Below are 12,315 nucleotides of genomic sequence, written 5' to 3' on the forward strand. Positions count from 1 at the left end.
TGTTTGGTGGAATGCTGTATTTTGTCTGTTTTGTCTAGTTAGTTTCAATTTCCTTGTTGATCTTCTGCCTAGTTGCCCTATCCACTGTTGAAAGTATTGAAATCTCCAACTATTATTTTTTAATGGTTGAGTTCATCCTTCAGTTCTGTCGTTTGTTGCTTGGTGTATTTTGGGGGTCTGTTTGTAGGTGTGTATATGTTTGTAATTGTCACATCTTCCTCACGGCTTGACCTTTTATCATTAGGATGTGATTGTGACATCATTTGTCATTATTACAATAATTTTATCATTATCTCTAGTAATATTTTTGGTTTTAAAGTCTAATGTGCCTGACATTAGTATAGCCATTCCATTCTCTTTTTTGGTTGTTGTTTGCTTGGTATATATTTTTCTCTTCTTTTACTTTCAGCCTATTTGTGTCTTTGAAAATAAAGCATGTTACCTCTAGACACCATTAGGTGGATCATGTGTTTTTTATCCAGTCTTACAAACTCTGCCTTTTGATTGGTTTGTTTAATCCATTCTTGTTTAATGTTATATTGATATGGTTGGATTTACATCTGCCATTTTGCTTTTTATTTTCTATACGTTACATGTCTTTTTCTCCCTCTGTTCCTCCTTTCCTGCTTTCTTTTGTATTAAGTGAGTATTTTCTAGTGTGACATTTTAATTCCGTTAATTTTTCACTGTTTCTTAGTCATTTCTTAGTGGTTGCTCTAGGACTTAAAATATATGTCTTATCAGAATCTGTTAGGATGTGTAATAACTCATTAACAGTGAAATATAGAAACACTGCTCCTATCTAGCTCTATTCCTTCTAACTCTTTTGCTATTATATGTGAGAGACCCAGTAATACCGTACTGGTCATGTTTATTGCTTTATATAATTTTATTTTGTGTAAAAACACTGAGCGGATAAAGGAAAGCAAGCATGATTTATAGAGGTTGTTATATTAACCTTCTTATTTACCATTTCTGATCTCTTCATTTATTCTTGTGGATTTGAGTTACTGTCTGAGGTGATATTCCTTTACTCCAATGCAGCTGTGCTCCTTGTGCAGTTACTGTCACATATATTATATTTCTATATGTTACAGGCCCACAATACATATTGTTTTATGCAGTTATTTTTAAGGCCATTAAAAAAAGAAAAGAAATATGTAATCCTAGTGATTTTTATAGTTACCCATATTTACTAGCGCTTCCCTTTTTTTTTTTTTTTTTTTGGTTTGGATTCAAGTTACCATCTGATGTCATTTGCTTTCAATCTGAAGGACTTTCTTTACTATTTATTTTTATTAGGGATATATAATTCACATACCATACAATTCATCCCTTTAAAGTATAGAATTCAATGGTTTTTAGTATATTCACAGAGCTGTGCAACCATCACTACCATCAGTTTTCAGAAATTTTCATCATCCCCAAAAGAAGCCCTGTACTTATTAGCAGTCCCTCCTTTCCATCCTCCCCATCCCCAGCCGTGGGTAACGACTAATCTACTTTGTCTCTATCGATGTGGCTATTCTGCATATTTCATATGAGTGGAATCATACAGTATGTGGTCCTTTATGAATGCCTTCTTTTAGTTAGCATGATGTTTTTAGGTTTCATCCAAGTTGCAGTATGTATCAGTACTTTGTTCCTTTTTGCGGGCTGAATAATATTTCACCTTTAATATTTCTTGTAAGGCAGGTCTGCCAGCAACAGGTATCCTCAGTTTTTATTTATCTGGGAGTGTCTTTATTTTACCTTCATTTTTGCAAGATAATTTGCTGAATATAAGATACTTGGTTAACACTTTTTTACTTTCAGTAATTTGAATATATTATCCCATTGCCTTGTAACCTACATCGTTTCTCTTAAAAAGTTAGCTGTTAATTTTACTGTAGTGCCCTTGTATGTAACAAATTGTTTTTCCCTTTTTGCTTTCAAGATCTTATCTTTATTTTTGCTTTCCACATTTTGCCTATGTTATGTCTGGATGTAGAGCTCTTTGTGTTTAATCTTTCTTGGAGTTTGTAGAGTTTGCTGGATATACATATTGTTTTTCATCAACGTTGGGAAATTTTCAGCCATTAATACTTTAAATATTCTGTCCCTTTCTCCCCTCTTTCTGGTACTCCCAATACATATATATTGTTGCATGTAATGACATCTCACATTTCTCTGAGGCTCTCTTCACTTTCCTATATTTATTTCTCTCTGTTCTTCAGATTTCATAGTCTCCATTGTTCTATCTTCAGGTTTGCTGATCGTTTCTTCTGCCAGCTCAGATGTACTGTTGAGCCGTATTTTGGTTATTGTACTTTTTTAACCCCTGAACTATTTCCATTTGGTTCTTCTTTTTTTTGGCTGCATCGCACAGCATGCAGGATCTTACTTCCTCTACTAGGGATCACACCCATGCCCCCTGCAGTGGAAGCGTGGAGTCTTAACCACTGGACCGCCAGGGAAGTCCACATTTGTATCTTTTTAAAAACTAATTTCCATCTCTTGATGGCATTTTCTCTTTGATGACAAATTTTTATTTTATCTTGCTTTAATTCTTTAAGCATGGGAGCCAGGGGAAGAAGCAGCCCCCATCTCCTTGGCTGCACCTACCTGGGTAGAGCTTCCGTTACAAAGAGCTGGGGGCTAGGTGGGTAAGGGGGTGGGCCATGGCTCCAGTGCCACAGACTCTCACTGTTCTTCCCGAGATTTAGTGGGTTTTCTTGAATGAGTATTTCTTAAAATGCTGTATGCCTTTGGGACAACGTGCAGAGACTTTAGCTTACTGTTCTTTTTTTTTTCTTTTTCAATGATTTTTGTCAGTAAATCTGTTGTTTTGCCGAGTTCCTTACTCTACATTTTCAGAAGTCTTATCCCACTTCCATGCAATCTTTTTATTTTATTTTATTGTGATGTGAACAGTTAATCTGTGATCTGCCCTTTTAACAAAGATTTAAGTGTGCAATACAGTATTGTTGACTATAGGTACAATGTTATACAGCAGATTTCTAGAGCTTGATTAATTGAAACTTTATGCCCATTGATTAGTAACCTCCCATTTCCCACTGCCCCAACCCCTGGTAACCCCTATTCCACTCTTTGATTCTATCAATATGAATTCAACTACTTTAGATACGTTATATAAGTGGAGTCATGCAGTATTTCTCTTTCTGTGACTGGCTTATGTCACTTAGTATAATGTCCTCAATGGTCATCCATGTTGTTGCGTATTGCAGAATTTCTTTTTAAGGCTAAATGGTATTTCATTGTATGTTGATGTCACATTACCTTTATGTGCTCATCTGTCAGTGGACATTTAGGTTGTTTCCACATCTTGGCTATTATGAATGGTGCTGGAGTGAACATGGGAGTTCAGATATCTTTTTGAGGTCTTGACTGCAGTTCTTTTGGATGAATACCCAGAAGTGGGTTTGCTGCATGATATGGTAGTCCTACTTTTAATTTTTGAGGAAACTCCATACCATGCAATCTTTTTTTTCCAATTTTCAATTTTATATTGGATTAGAGTTGATTTACAATGTGTTAGTTTCAGGTATACAGCAAAGTGATTTTGTTATACATAATCACATATCTATTGTTTTTTAGATTCTTTTCCCATATAGGTTATTACAGAGTATTGAGTATAGTTCCCTGTGCTATACAGTAGGTCCTTTTTGATGATCTATTTTATATACAGTAGTGTGTGTATACCATGCAATCTTGAAGAGCCTGCTCTTAGCTGCTCTGGAAAGGCAGGCAAAAAGGGCCTCATGGGTCAGTTGTAGCCAGTCTCCTTGAGGCTCTTCTTTGGGTGTTTTCCAGATCACATGGACGGCTCTTTTGGCATCAGTGTGGTGAAGGACAACAGCAAGATCAGCACTGAACCGTGAGTTGGAACAGACTTAGAACCTGAGGGTCCTTGCAACGTGGGGATGCTTTTACCCTCCTTGCATTCCAGTGTCGGTTTTTCCCAAGGGAGCCTTCATCACGGGAAAGTCAGGTCTAGACCCAGAACCTCTCTAGGAGAGAAGTGGTGGATTTTTCCAGGTGTTTCCCCAATATTCCTTCTGTCCAGACATACCATAGTTGGATGTCTGCAGACAGAATGCCCAGCACCCTGGGGTTCTAGATAGAATTGGTGATGGCGCAGTGAGATACTGTTTTGTAGCTTGGATGTTCCCTTGGATACAGAAGAATGCCAGGTATCAGCACATACCTCCCCTGTCCTAGACCCCAAACGCCTGAAGCCAGAAATCTGGCGAAAAAGCAAATTGGAGGAAGGAAGGAAGTATCCCTCAAGAGGTCTCTGGAATACCAGTGGCGTGTCTGCTGGGCTGATGAGCACTCCCTGTGTCTGAGAGATGGCCAAAAGGTGGGTTCCACAGCCCTGCTGAGCAGGGCTCACCACACATCTCTCTTGTATTTCCCATCTTGGTCACACACCTATGCCTTTTATGTCCGTGTGTGTGGCCTCATTTCAGACACATCAACATAGGGAGCCAGTTTCAGGCTGAGATCCCAGAGCTCCAGGACAGATCACTGGCTGGAAGTGACGAGCATGTAGCTACTCTGGTCTGGAAGCCATGGGGAGATGTGATGACCAACCCGAAGACGCAGGATAGGGGTGACTGAGACTTTGGGGCCAGGTTCCCGAGAGCCCTCCTCCATGTCCAAGGGGTTTCTCCTCCCAGTTCTCACCTTGACCAAGAAGCAGTGATCCCCAGGCGGGGGTGGGGTGGGCAGAGCTGGCCTTCAGCGCAGGACTGCTTTGCTGTGCTGCAGTCCCTTGCCCCACCTCTCCTCTCACCCAGTAGCTGGCCAGGCCATCCAGAGCAGGTGCCAGGAGCAGGGTTTCTGCCCATCCTCCTTGTCGCTCCCTTCCCTCAGCCTGCTTGTAACAGAGAGGTGAGGGAGATGGTGACAGGAGCCCCCCACCCCATCTGTGCTGTTGGGGAGGTTTCCTCTCTGGCACTTGCTGACCCTCTGTGTCTCCTCTCCTTCTCGCTGCCGGGCTGCCTGCTGGAAACAGTGACCGAGCTCTGCAACGTGGCCTGCTCCAGCGTGATGCCGGGCGGGGGCACCAACCTGGAGCTCGCTCTGCACTGCCTGCATGAAGCCCAGGGCAACATCCAGGTGCGGTGCAGGCGAGGCGGGGGCTCAGAGGAGCTGTGGGAAGCTCCCTGGTCTCTTAGGGCCAGGGGCTCTAGGCGCAAGACACGTGCCTTCTACTTGGGGCTTTGCAGCTCACGAGAACCAAAGGCTGGCCACCCACCCTTCTCCCTGGTCGCTTTGGGACTGGTGGTGTCCTTTTGAACGTAGGGGAAATGCACACATACGGGCTCAATCAGTTATTTCTCTGGGGTGACAGCAGAGCACCAGGGTTCCTCCAGCGTTACCTCATCTCAGCGCGGCACTGGGGAGGCGGTGCCTAGCAGAACCAACTCAGGGCCTGCATTCATCTGGTTTATTTACTGAACATTAACTTTTGGATTAAAAATGGTGTATGCAAACCTCTGATGCAACAGAAATGCCTCTGCCTCCTCCAAGGACCCTCCTCACAATCCTGAAGTTTAGAAAATGAAGAAGTCCAACTGTGTGTAGTGGGAGAGGAAGTCACGTCACCCGAGTTGGAGACCCAAGAGTCAGGGCTACATGGTGCTTTTTCTCAAGCTGAGAGGCAGTGGCTGGCACGTGGTGGGTGCTCAGCAGAGTAATCAGCACACATTTACTGGGTCCTCCTGATACCTGGTGATGTCACGGTATCAGGCTGGGGCCAGCTCAGGGGCCCATTCTTGGTTTAATGCTCTGCTGCCACCATCTTGAAATTCTTAATAGTTTCTGAGCACAGGGCCCCGTGTTTCCATTTTGCGCTGGGTCCTGCAAACTGCATAGCGAGTCCTGACCGGGGTTACGCTGTTGAGCAAGACAAATGCCCTCTCTTTGCAGGGCTTACATTTTAGGAGAGTGAACACATGAAATACATTTTTTACAAGTGATAGATAATGATTAGTGCTATGAGGACCATAACATGGGGTAGGGCGGGGGCAGTGCCACTCCAAATGCTGCTCCCTGAAGAAATAAGGAGCTTGTGCCAGAATAAGTCCACACACTGTTTCGTCATCAAGTAAATCTTGCTATGAAAAAGGTAACGTCAGCTGCACTCAACAGTCCGCTTAGTGCTGTAGGCAATGTGTCCCAAGTGGTTCACAGCTGGTGGCCAGTCCACAGACCGACCACACTTTGAGTCGCCCTGGGGTAGGGGTGGCTTTAGGGAGGGCTGCACATATTTTCTGATTGGATGAAAGAATGAAGGTGGGCCTCTACCTCACCTTCCCTCCCTCAGAGAGTTGCCCACCACTCCTGTCGTTCCAGGTTGCCCTGGAGACCCTGTTACTGAGAGGACCCCAGAAGCCACGGACTCACCCTCTCGCCAACTATCACTACACAGGTAACGAGCGTGGCTGCCCGCGTGGTTTTGGCCTGGCTGAGGCCCCTGTGAGCCAGTCACTTTCCATGGCAAGCTCTGCACGTGCCTCCCGGAGTTCTCTTGGGGCCTGCACCTGCCCTCCCAGAAGGGCCCGTCCTCTCTGGGGGACTCAGTGGGTGCTGTTCTCTAGTTGGATCCAACCTTCCCCTTTCCACTGGTTCCCTCGTGGGCTCTTCCTGGCCAGAAGGGGAGTGCCAGGTTGGGGTGGGCTCAGGTTTCCCAGTTGAGCACTCCAGCCTTGGAGTCAGGCAACCAGGGGCCCACGCCTGCCCTTGGCAAGTCTCTTAACCAGAGGAAGCCTCAAGTTGCTGCACCTGTCAAGTGGGGATGGTAATCGCCCCTACCTGCTAAGGTTTTTGTGAGGATTGTGTGAGATAAAGCAAGTAAGGGGCTTAGCAGAAATCTTGGCATATAAGTGGCGCTCGGTGGCCTGAAAAAGGAGGGGAGTCTGCACTTCAGCCGTGGCTGTGGTCCCAGAAGGAGAAACATCCTTCCTCCTCTTGGCTGTTTCTCCAATAGGTTCGGACATCTGGACCTCCATGGAGAAGAGGCTCTTTAAGAAGGCGTTCCGTGCCTACAAGAAGGACTTCTACTTGATACACAAGATGGTAAGGCGAACATGGCAGGCTGGTGTAGACAAGGCTCCTTCACACGGCCGAGGCGCTAGAACTGCAGGGCCTTTCAGGGGCGATACTCTGCTCATGCTGTGAACAGTTGACAACTACAATGCCATTGCTTGGAACAACCTGAAACGGTAGAGAAATGAATCCCATGTTCAAAATAAAGCCCTCCAGACCCCTCCCCACAATCCTACTTCTGATTTGATAACCTGACAGGTATTTATTGCCCATACGGATTTTACACACCTATATGCACTTTCTCAAAAAAGGATGACATCATATACTTAATATCCTGCTGATTAGTTTGCTCTTTTTTTTAACTTGATGTACGCAAAATTGCACATAATCGAAGTGTGAGATTTAATGTTTTTGACATAGTTATACACTTGTAAGACCACCACGATGATCGAGATAATGAGAGTATCCTTCACCCCCAAAAGTTCCCTCCTGCCCCTTTGCAACCCTTCCTTCCTGCCACCCGGGTCCCTAGTCAACTCTTGTCTACTTTCTGTCACTCTAAATTAGTTTGCATTTTCTAGAGGTTTATATAAATGGAATAATCATACAGCACGTGATCTGCTTTGTCTGGCTTCTTACACTCAACCTAATGATTTTGAGATTCATCCATGTTGTCGTGTGTACCCATAGTTCATCCCTTTACTGTTGAGGAGTATACCACTGTGTGGACGGACCACCGTTCATTTAATCATCCACCTGTTGGTGGTTTCCAGTTACTGATGACTACAGATAAAGCTGCTCTGCACATTTACATACAAGTCTTTGTACGGACATGTACTGGGTTTTTTTTTTTTTTTTTTTTTTTTTGCGGACACGGGGTTGGGATTATAAATACCTAGGAGGGGAATGAGGGTAACTTATAGTAGATGTATGTTTAACTTTTTAAGAAACTGCCAAACTGTTTTCCAAAGTGGCTCTACCACTTCCCATTCCCACCAGCAGGTTATGAAAGGTCCAGTTGCTCCACACCCTCGTCGACACTTGGTATGCTAAGTCTCTTTAATTTTAGCCATTCTAATGAGTGTACAGTAGCATCTGACTCCATTTTCCTAATGACTAATGATGCTGAGCATCTTTGTGTTTTTTTGCTCTCTGTGCACCTTCTCTGGTGAGCTGTCTGTTCATATCTTTTGCCTCTGTTTTTATTGGAGTGTCTGTGTTTTTATTGAGCTGTAGGAGTTCTTATTTTGTTCTGAACACCAGTCCTTTATCCAGATATATGCTTTGGAAATATTTTCTCCCAATATGCCATTTGTCAGTCTTCTAACAGTGTCTTTTGAAGAAAAGTTGTAAATTTTGCTTAAGCCTAACTTACTAGTTTCTCTTTTATAGACTGTGCTTTTCGTGTTGTATCTAAGAAATCTTTGCCTAACCCAAAGTCACAAAGATTTTCCCCTATGTTTTCTTCTGGAGGTTTTATAGTTTTAGGTTTTATTTCTAGATTTATGATCCATTTTAAGTTTATTTTTGTATGGGGTGCGAGGTGAGTTCATTTTTGCATATGGATATTTATTCCAATACCTTTTGTTGGAAAGACCATACTTTCTCCACTCAGTTGCTTTTGTACCTTTGTTAAATATCAGTTGGCCATATATATATGCATCTACTTCTGGACCCTGTATTCTGTTCCATTGATCTGTTTGTCTTTTATTAAGCTATTCCCATACTGTCTTTATTACTGTAGCTTTATTCTAAGTCTTGAAATTAGAAAATGTTAGTCCTTCAACTTTGTTATTCTTTTTCAAAGTTATTTTTTGTATTCTACATCCTTTTTAATTCCCTATGAATTTTAGAAATAACTTGACAATTTCAAAATAAAAATTTCTGCTAGGAACTTGATTGGTACTGTTTTTGACTCGTTACGTCAACTGGGGAGAGTTGTTACCTTAACAATATTGAGTCTTCTGACTCGTGAACAGGGTGTATCTCTCTATTTCAATCTTTAATTTTTCAGCAATGTTTTGAAGTTTTTAGTGTACAGTTGTTGCATACTTTCTGTCAGATTTATTCCTAAGCGCTTGGTTTTTTTCTGTTTTTTTTTTTTTTTTTTTTTTTTTTTTTTTTTTTGCGGTATGCGGGCCTCTCACCATTGTGGCCTCTCCGCCGCGGAGCACAGGCTCCGGACGCGCAGTCCCAGCGGCCATGGCTCACGGGCCCCACCGCTCCATGGCACGTGGGATCCCTCCCAGGACCATTGCACAAACTCGTGTCCCTTGCATCAGCAGGCGGACTCTCAACCACTGCGCCACCAGGGAAGCCCAGTACTTGTGTTTTTTATGATGTTATAGAGTTCTTTTTTATTTCAGTTTCCAATGGTTTGTTGCTAGTATGTATAGAAATAAAATTGATTTTTATATGGATCTTGTGTTCTGAAATGTTGCCAAACTAACTTACTAGTTTTGGTAACTTTTTTGTGGATTCCACTGAATTTTCTACATAGACAGTCACATCATCTGCAAGTAAAGACACTTTTCTTTCTTCCTTTCCAACCTGGATGCCTTTACTTTTTTTCTTGCCTTTTTGCACTCTAGAACCACCAGTACAGTATTGAGTAGAAGTGGTGAGAGTGGAAATCCTTGTGTTGTTCATGATATTTGAGGGGAAACCACTCCACCGTTAGCTGTAGGGATTTTGTAGGTATCATTTATCAGGTTGAAGAGAAGTTCCTTCTATTCCTATTGTGCTGAGAGTTTCCATCAGGAATGGACATTGGATTGTATCAAATGCTTTTTCTGCACCTATCAAGATGCTCATATGATTTCTCTTTTTTAAGTTTAATATGATGAATTACATTGATTTTCGATTGTTAAACCAACCTCACGTTTCTGGGATGAGCTCCACTTAGTCATGGTATATTGTCCTTTATATATATATATATACATATATACATATATACATATATACATATATACATATATACATATATATATATATATATAGATACACGTATATATATATATACACATATATATTGTTGGATTCTGTTCGTTAAAGTTTTGTTTAAAAATTTTCATCTATGTTCATGAGGGACATTGGTCTGTAGGCTTCTTTCCTTGTAATATCTTTGTCTGGCTTTGGTATCAGAGAAATGTTGAACTTACGGACTGAGTTGGGAAGTATTCCTTCCTCTTCAGTTTTTTGGAGGGCTCTGCCTAGCTGTCACATAAGGCTATGAGGTATCCACCACGTAAGGACACTCTGGTTTAATTAGTCCCAGTCGGTAGACATGTGGCTCCACATGATGTCACAGTGAGCGTCCTCGTGTGTACCGTGTGTGCGTTTTCCTGGAGAGAAGCCTTCTTGGGCCAGCCTTGTTGCTCAGAGCGTGCAGAGCTTAGATGGTGTTGACTCTGGTGGCTTCTCTCTGAACTCCTTCATCCCCAGGAGGACTTTGTGATTCTCTGTCCCCCGTAGCAGTGGAGCATACCAAGCCGTAGGGGAGAAACGTTTCAGGAGGGCTTTCAAAAAGTGGCGGCTGGCCCCATGGGGAGGGGATTTAGGGCGTCAAGGCCATACTCACTGCTACTCCTGAGGCACTGTCCTTAGCCGGTTTCTGTCTTCCTCCACTAGGTCCAGACAAAAACAGTAGCCCAGTGTGTCGAGTTCTACTACATGCAGAAGAAAATGAACAAGTTTGACTGCGGCCGAGCCCCAGTGCCGGAAAAGAGGGTCAAGAGAGAGCTGGGTGAAGCAGACAGGACAGAAGCGAAGGTAGAGGGTCTCGGGATAGGGCTTCAGGAGTTCAGCACGGATCTGGATGCCCGGTGCCCATCCAAGCTGGCTGGCGGTGGGGGGGTGCACCCCGCGACGTCTGGATGCTCTGGACACCTGCTTCTCCCTTAGAAGGGCGGCGGGGCGGTCAGCACCCTTTCATCACCTCTGCCCCCTGTGCAGGTCACTCGTAGCCCTCGGAGGAAACCCAGCCACCGTCCAACCCCCGAATTACCGAGGACTACTGAGAGTTACAGGAGGGAGTCCATCCCCAACTCCAGCCCAAACACCGGCTCGAAGCGGACCCCTGAGCTGCCGGGGAGCAGCAAGGGCCAGGGCTTCTTTCCCTGCCGGGAGTGTGAGAGGTACCGCCCTTTCCCTGGATGCTCCCACACCGCCTGCCCTCAGCCCTCTGGGGTGCCCCCCTCAGGGCTACCCGCCTCCCCCTGCTCTGACCCCTGTGTCCTCTGGTGCCTCCTCAGGGTGTTTGGCAAGATCAAGGGTCGGAATGCCCACATGAAGTGGCACCGGCTTCAGGACCACGTGGATCCCACCGCCAGGGCAAGGTGGCCCGTGGAGCCCTTCCAACTGTAGGAGGAGTAGGGCGAGCTAGGGGCTGGCATCGGCCCTCTGCGTGGGCAGCTAGTTGGGATGGGCTCCTCCAGCCCTGTTGCGTCTCCTTTGTTGTTTCTGTACGTTTTCCCTTGTATATAGTATTAAATTTGTTTCTTAAGAAGCTGTCTTCTGGCTTCCCTGCCTGTTGATCCAGCGAAGGCTTTTGAGCCCCTGCCGCTCCCAGAAGCCACAGTGACTGAGTCCCTGCCCTGGAGGACCCTCATGCATGAATGCAGCCAGCATTCATCAAGCACCTGCTGTAGCTGTGCCAGACAATGCCCAGTCCACGTGATGGGGACATAGTGATGGAGGGACAGGCCCCTCCCCTCACAGAGCTTACATTTTAGGAGCGGGAAGGTAGGAGTGATAAAGCAGCAAAAAGGTGAGTTTAGATATCTATAGTGCGTATGCTTTGGGCCGTAATAACAGAGGAGTCGGCGTCGGTTTAAGCTCTCAGGACACGTGGTGGTGCCAGTGGCTCCACGGTGAAGTCAAGGCCTGCCAGCAGTGGCCAGCGTCTGCAAGTCGGCTGCCGCAGCAGCAGCAAGAATCCCCTCTTGTACGCGGAGCACCCAAACCTTCGGAGGGTGCAGGGCAGAGAGCAGCTCCCTCCCTTCCTTGTTCCCCTTTATAAAAGTGAGGAAAGCTTGTAGCAGCGCCCAACAGAACGCCCCTCACGTCTCCTCGGCCAGAACTGTAGCCCGTGCTCTTTCTAAACTGATCCGTGGCAGTGGAAAGGGAAGTGGCCACCGTTATCCCGGACCCTCAAGATTTGTCTCCAGGGCAAAAGCGTAAGTTGTGTTCCCCGCTGGTTCTCCCCAGTTCCAGGACTGGGGAGAACCAGTGTGTTCCCTCAAATTTCTTGTCACCCGA

The 12,315-nt window shown here is 44.8% G+C and overlaps 1 pseudogene; it reads left to right on the plus strand.

Moving 5' to 3' along the window:
- The window catches only part of LOC132479618 (zinc finger protein 541-like), a 38,644-nt pseudogene extending 26,502 nt beyond the window's left edge, over positions 1 to 12,142 (plus strand).
- The last annotated feature ends 173 nt before the right edge of the window (positions 12,143 to 12,315 follow it).

This window comes from Mesoplodon densirostris, chromosome 19, assembly GCF_025265405.1.
Source record: "Mesoplodon densirostris isolate mMesDen1 chromosome 19, mMesDen1 primary haplotype, whole genome shotgun sequence".
Classification (NCBI taxonomy): Eukaryota; Metazoa; Chordata; class Mammalia; order Artiodactyla; family Ziphiidae; genus Mesoplodon; species Mesoplodon densirostris.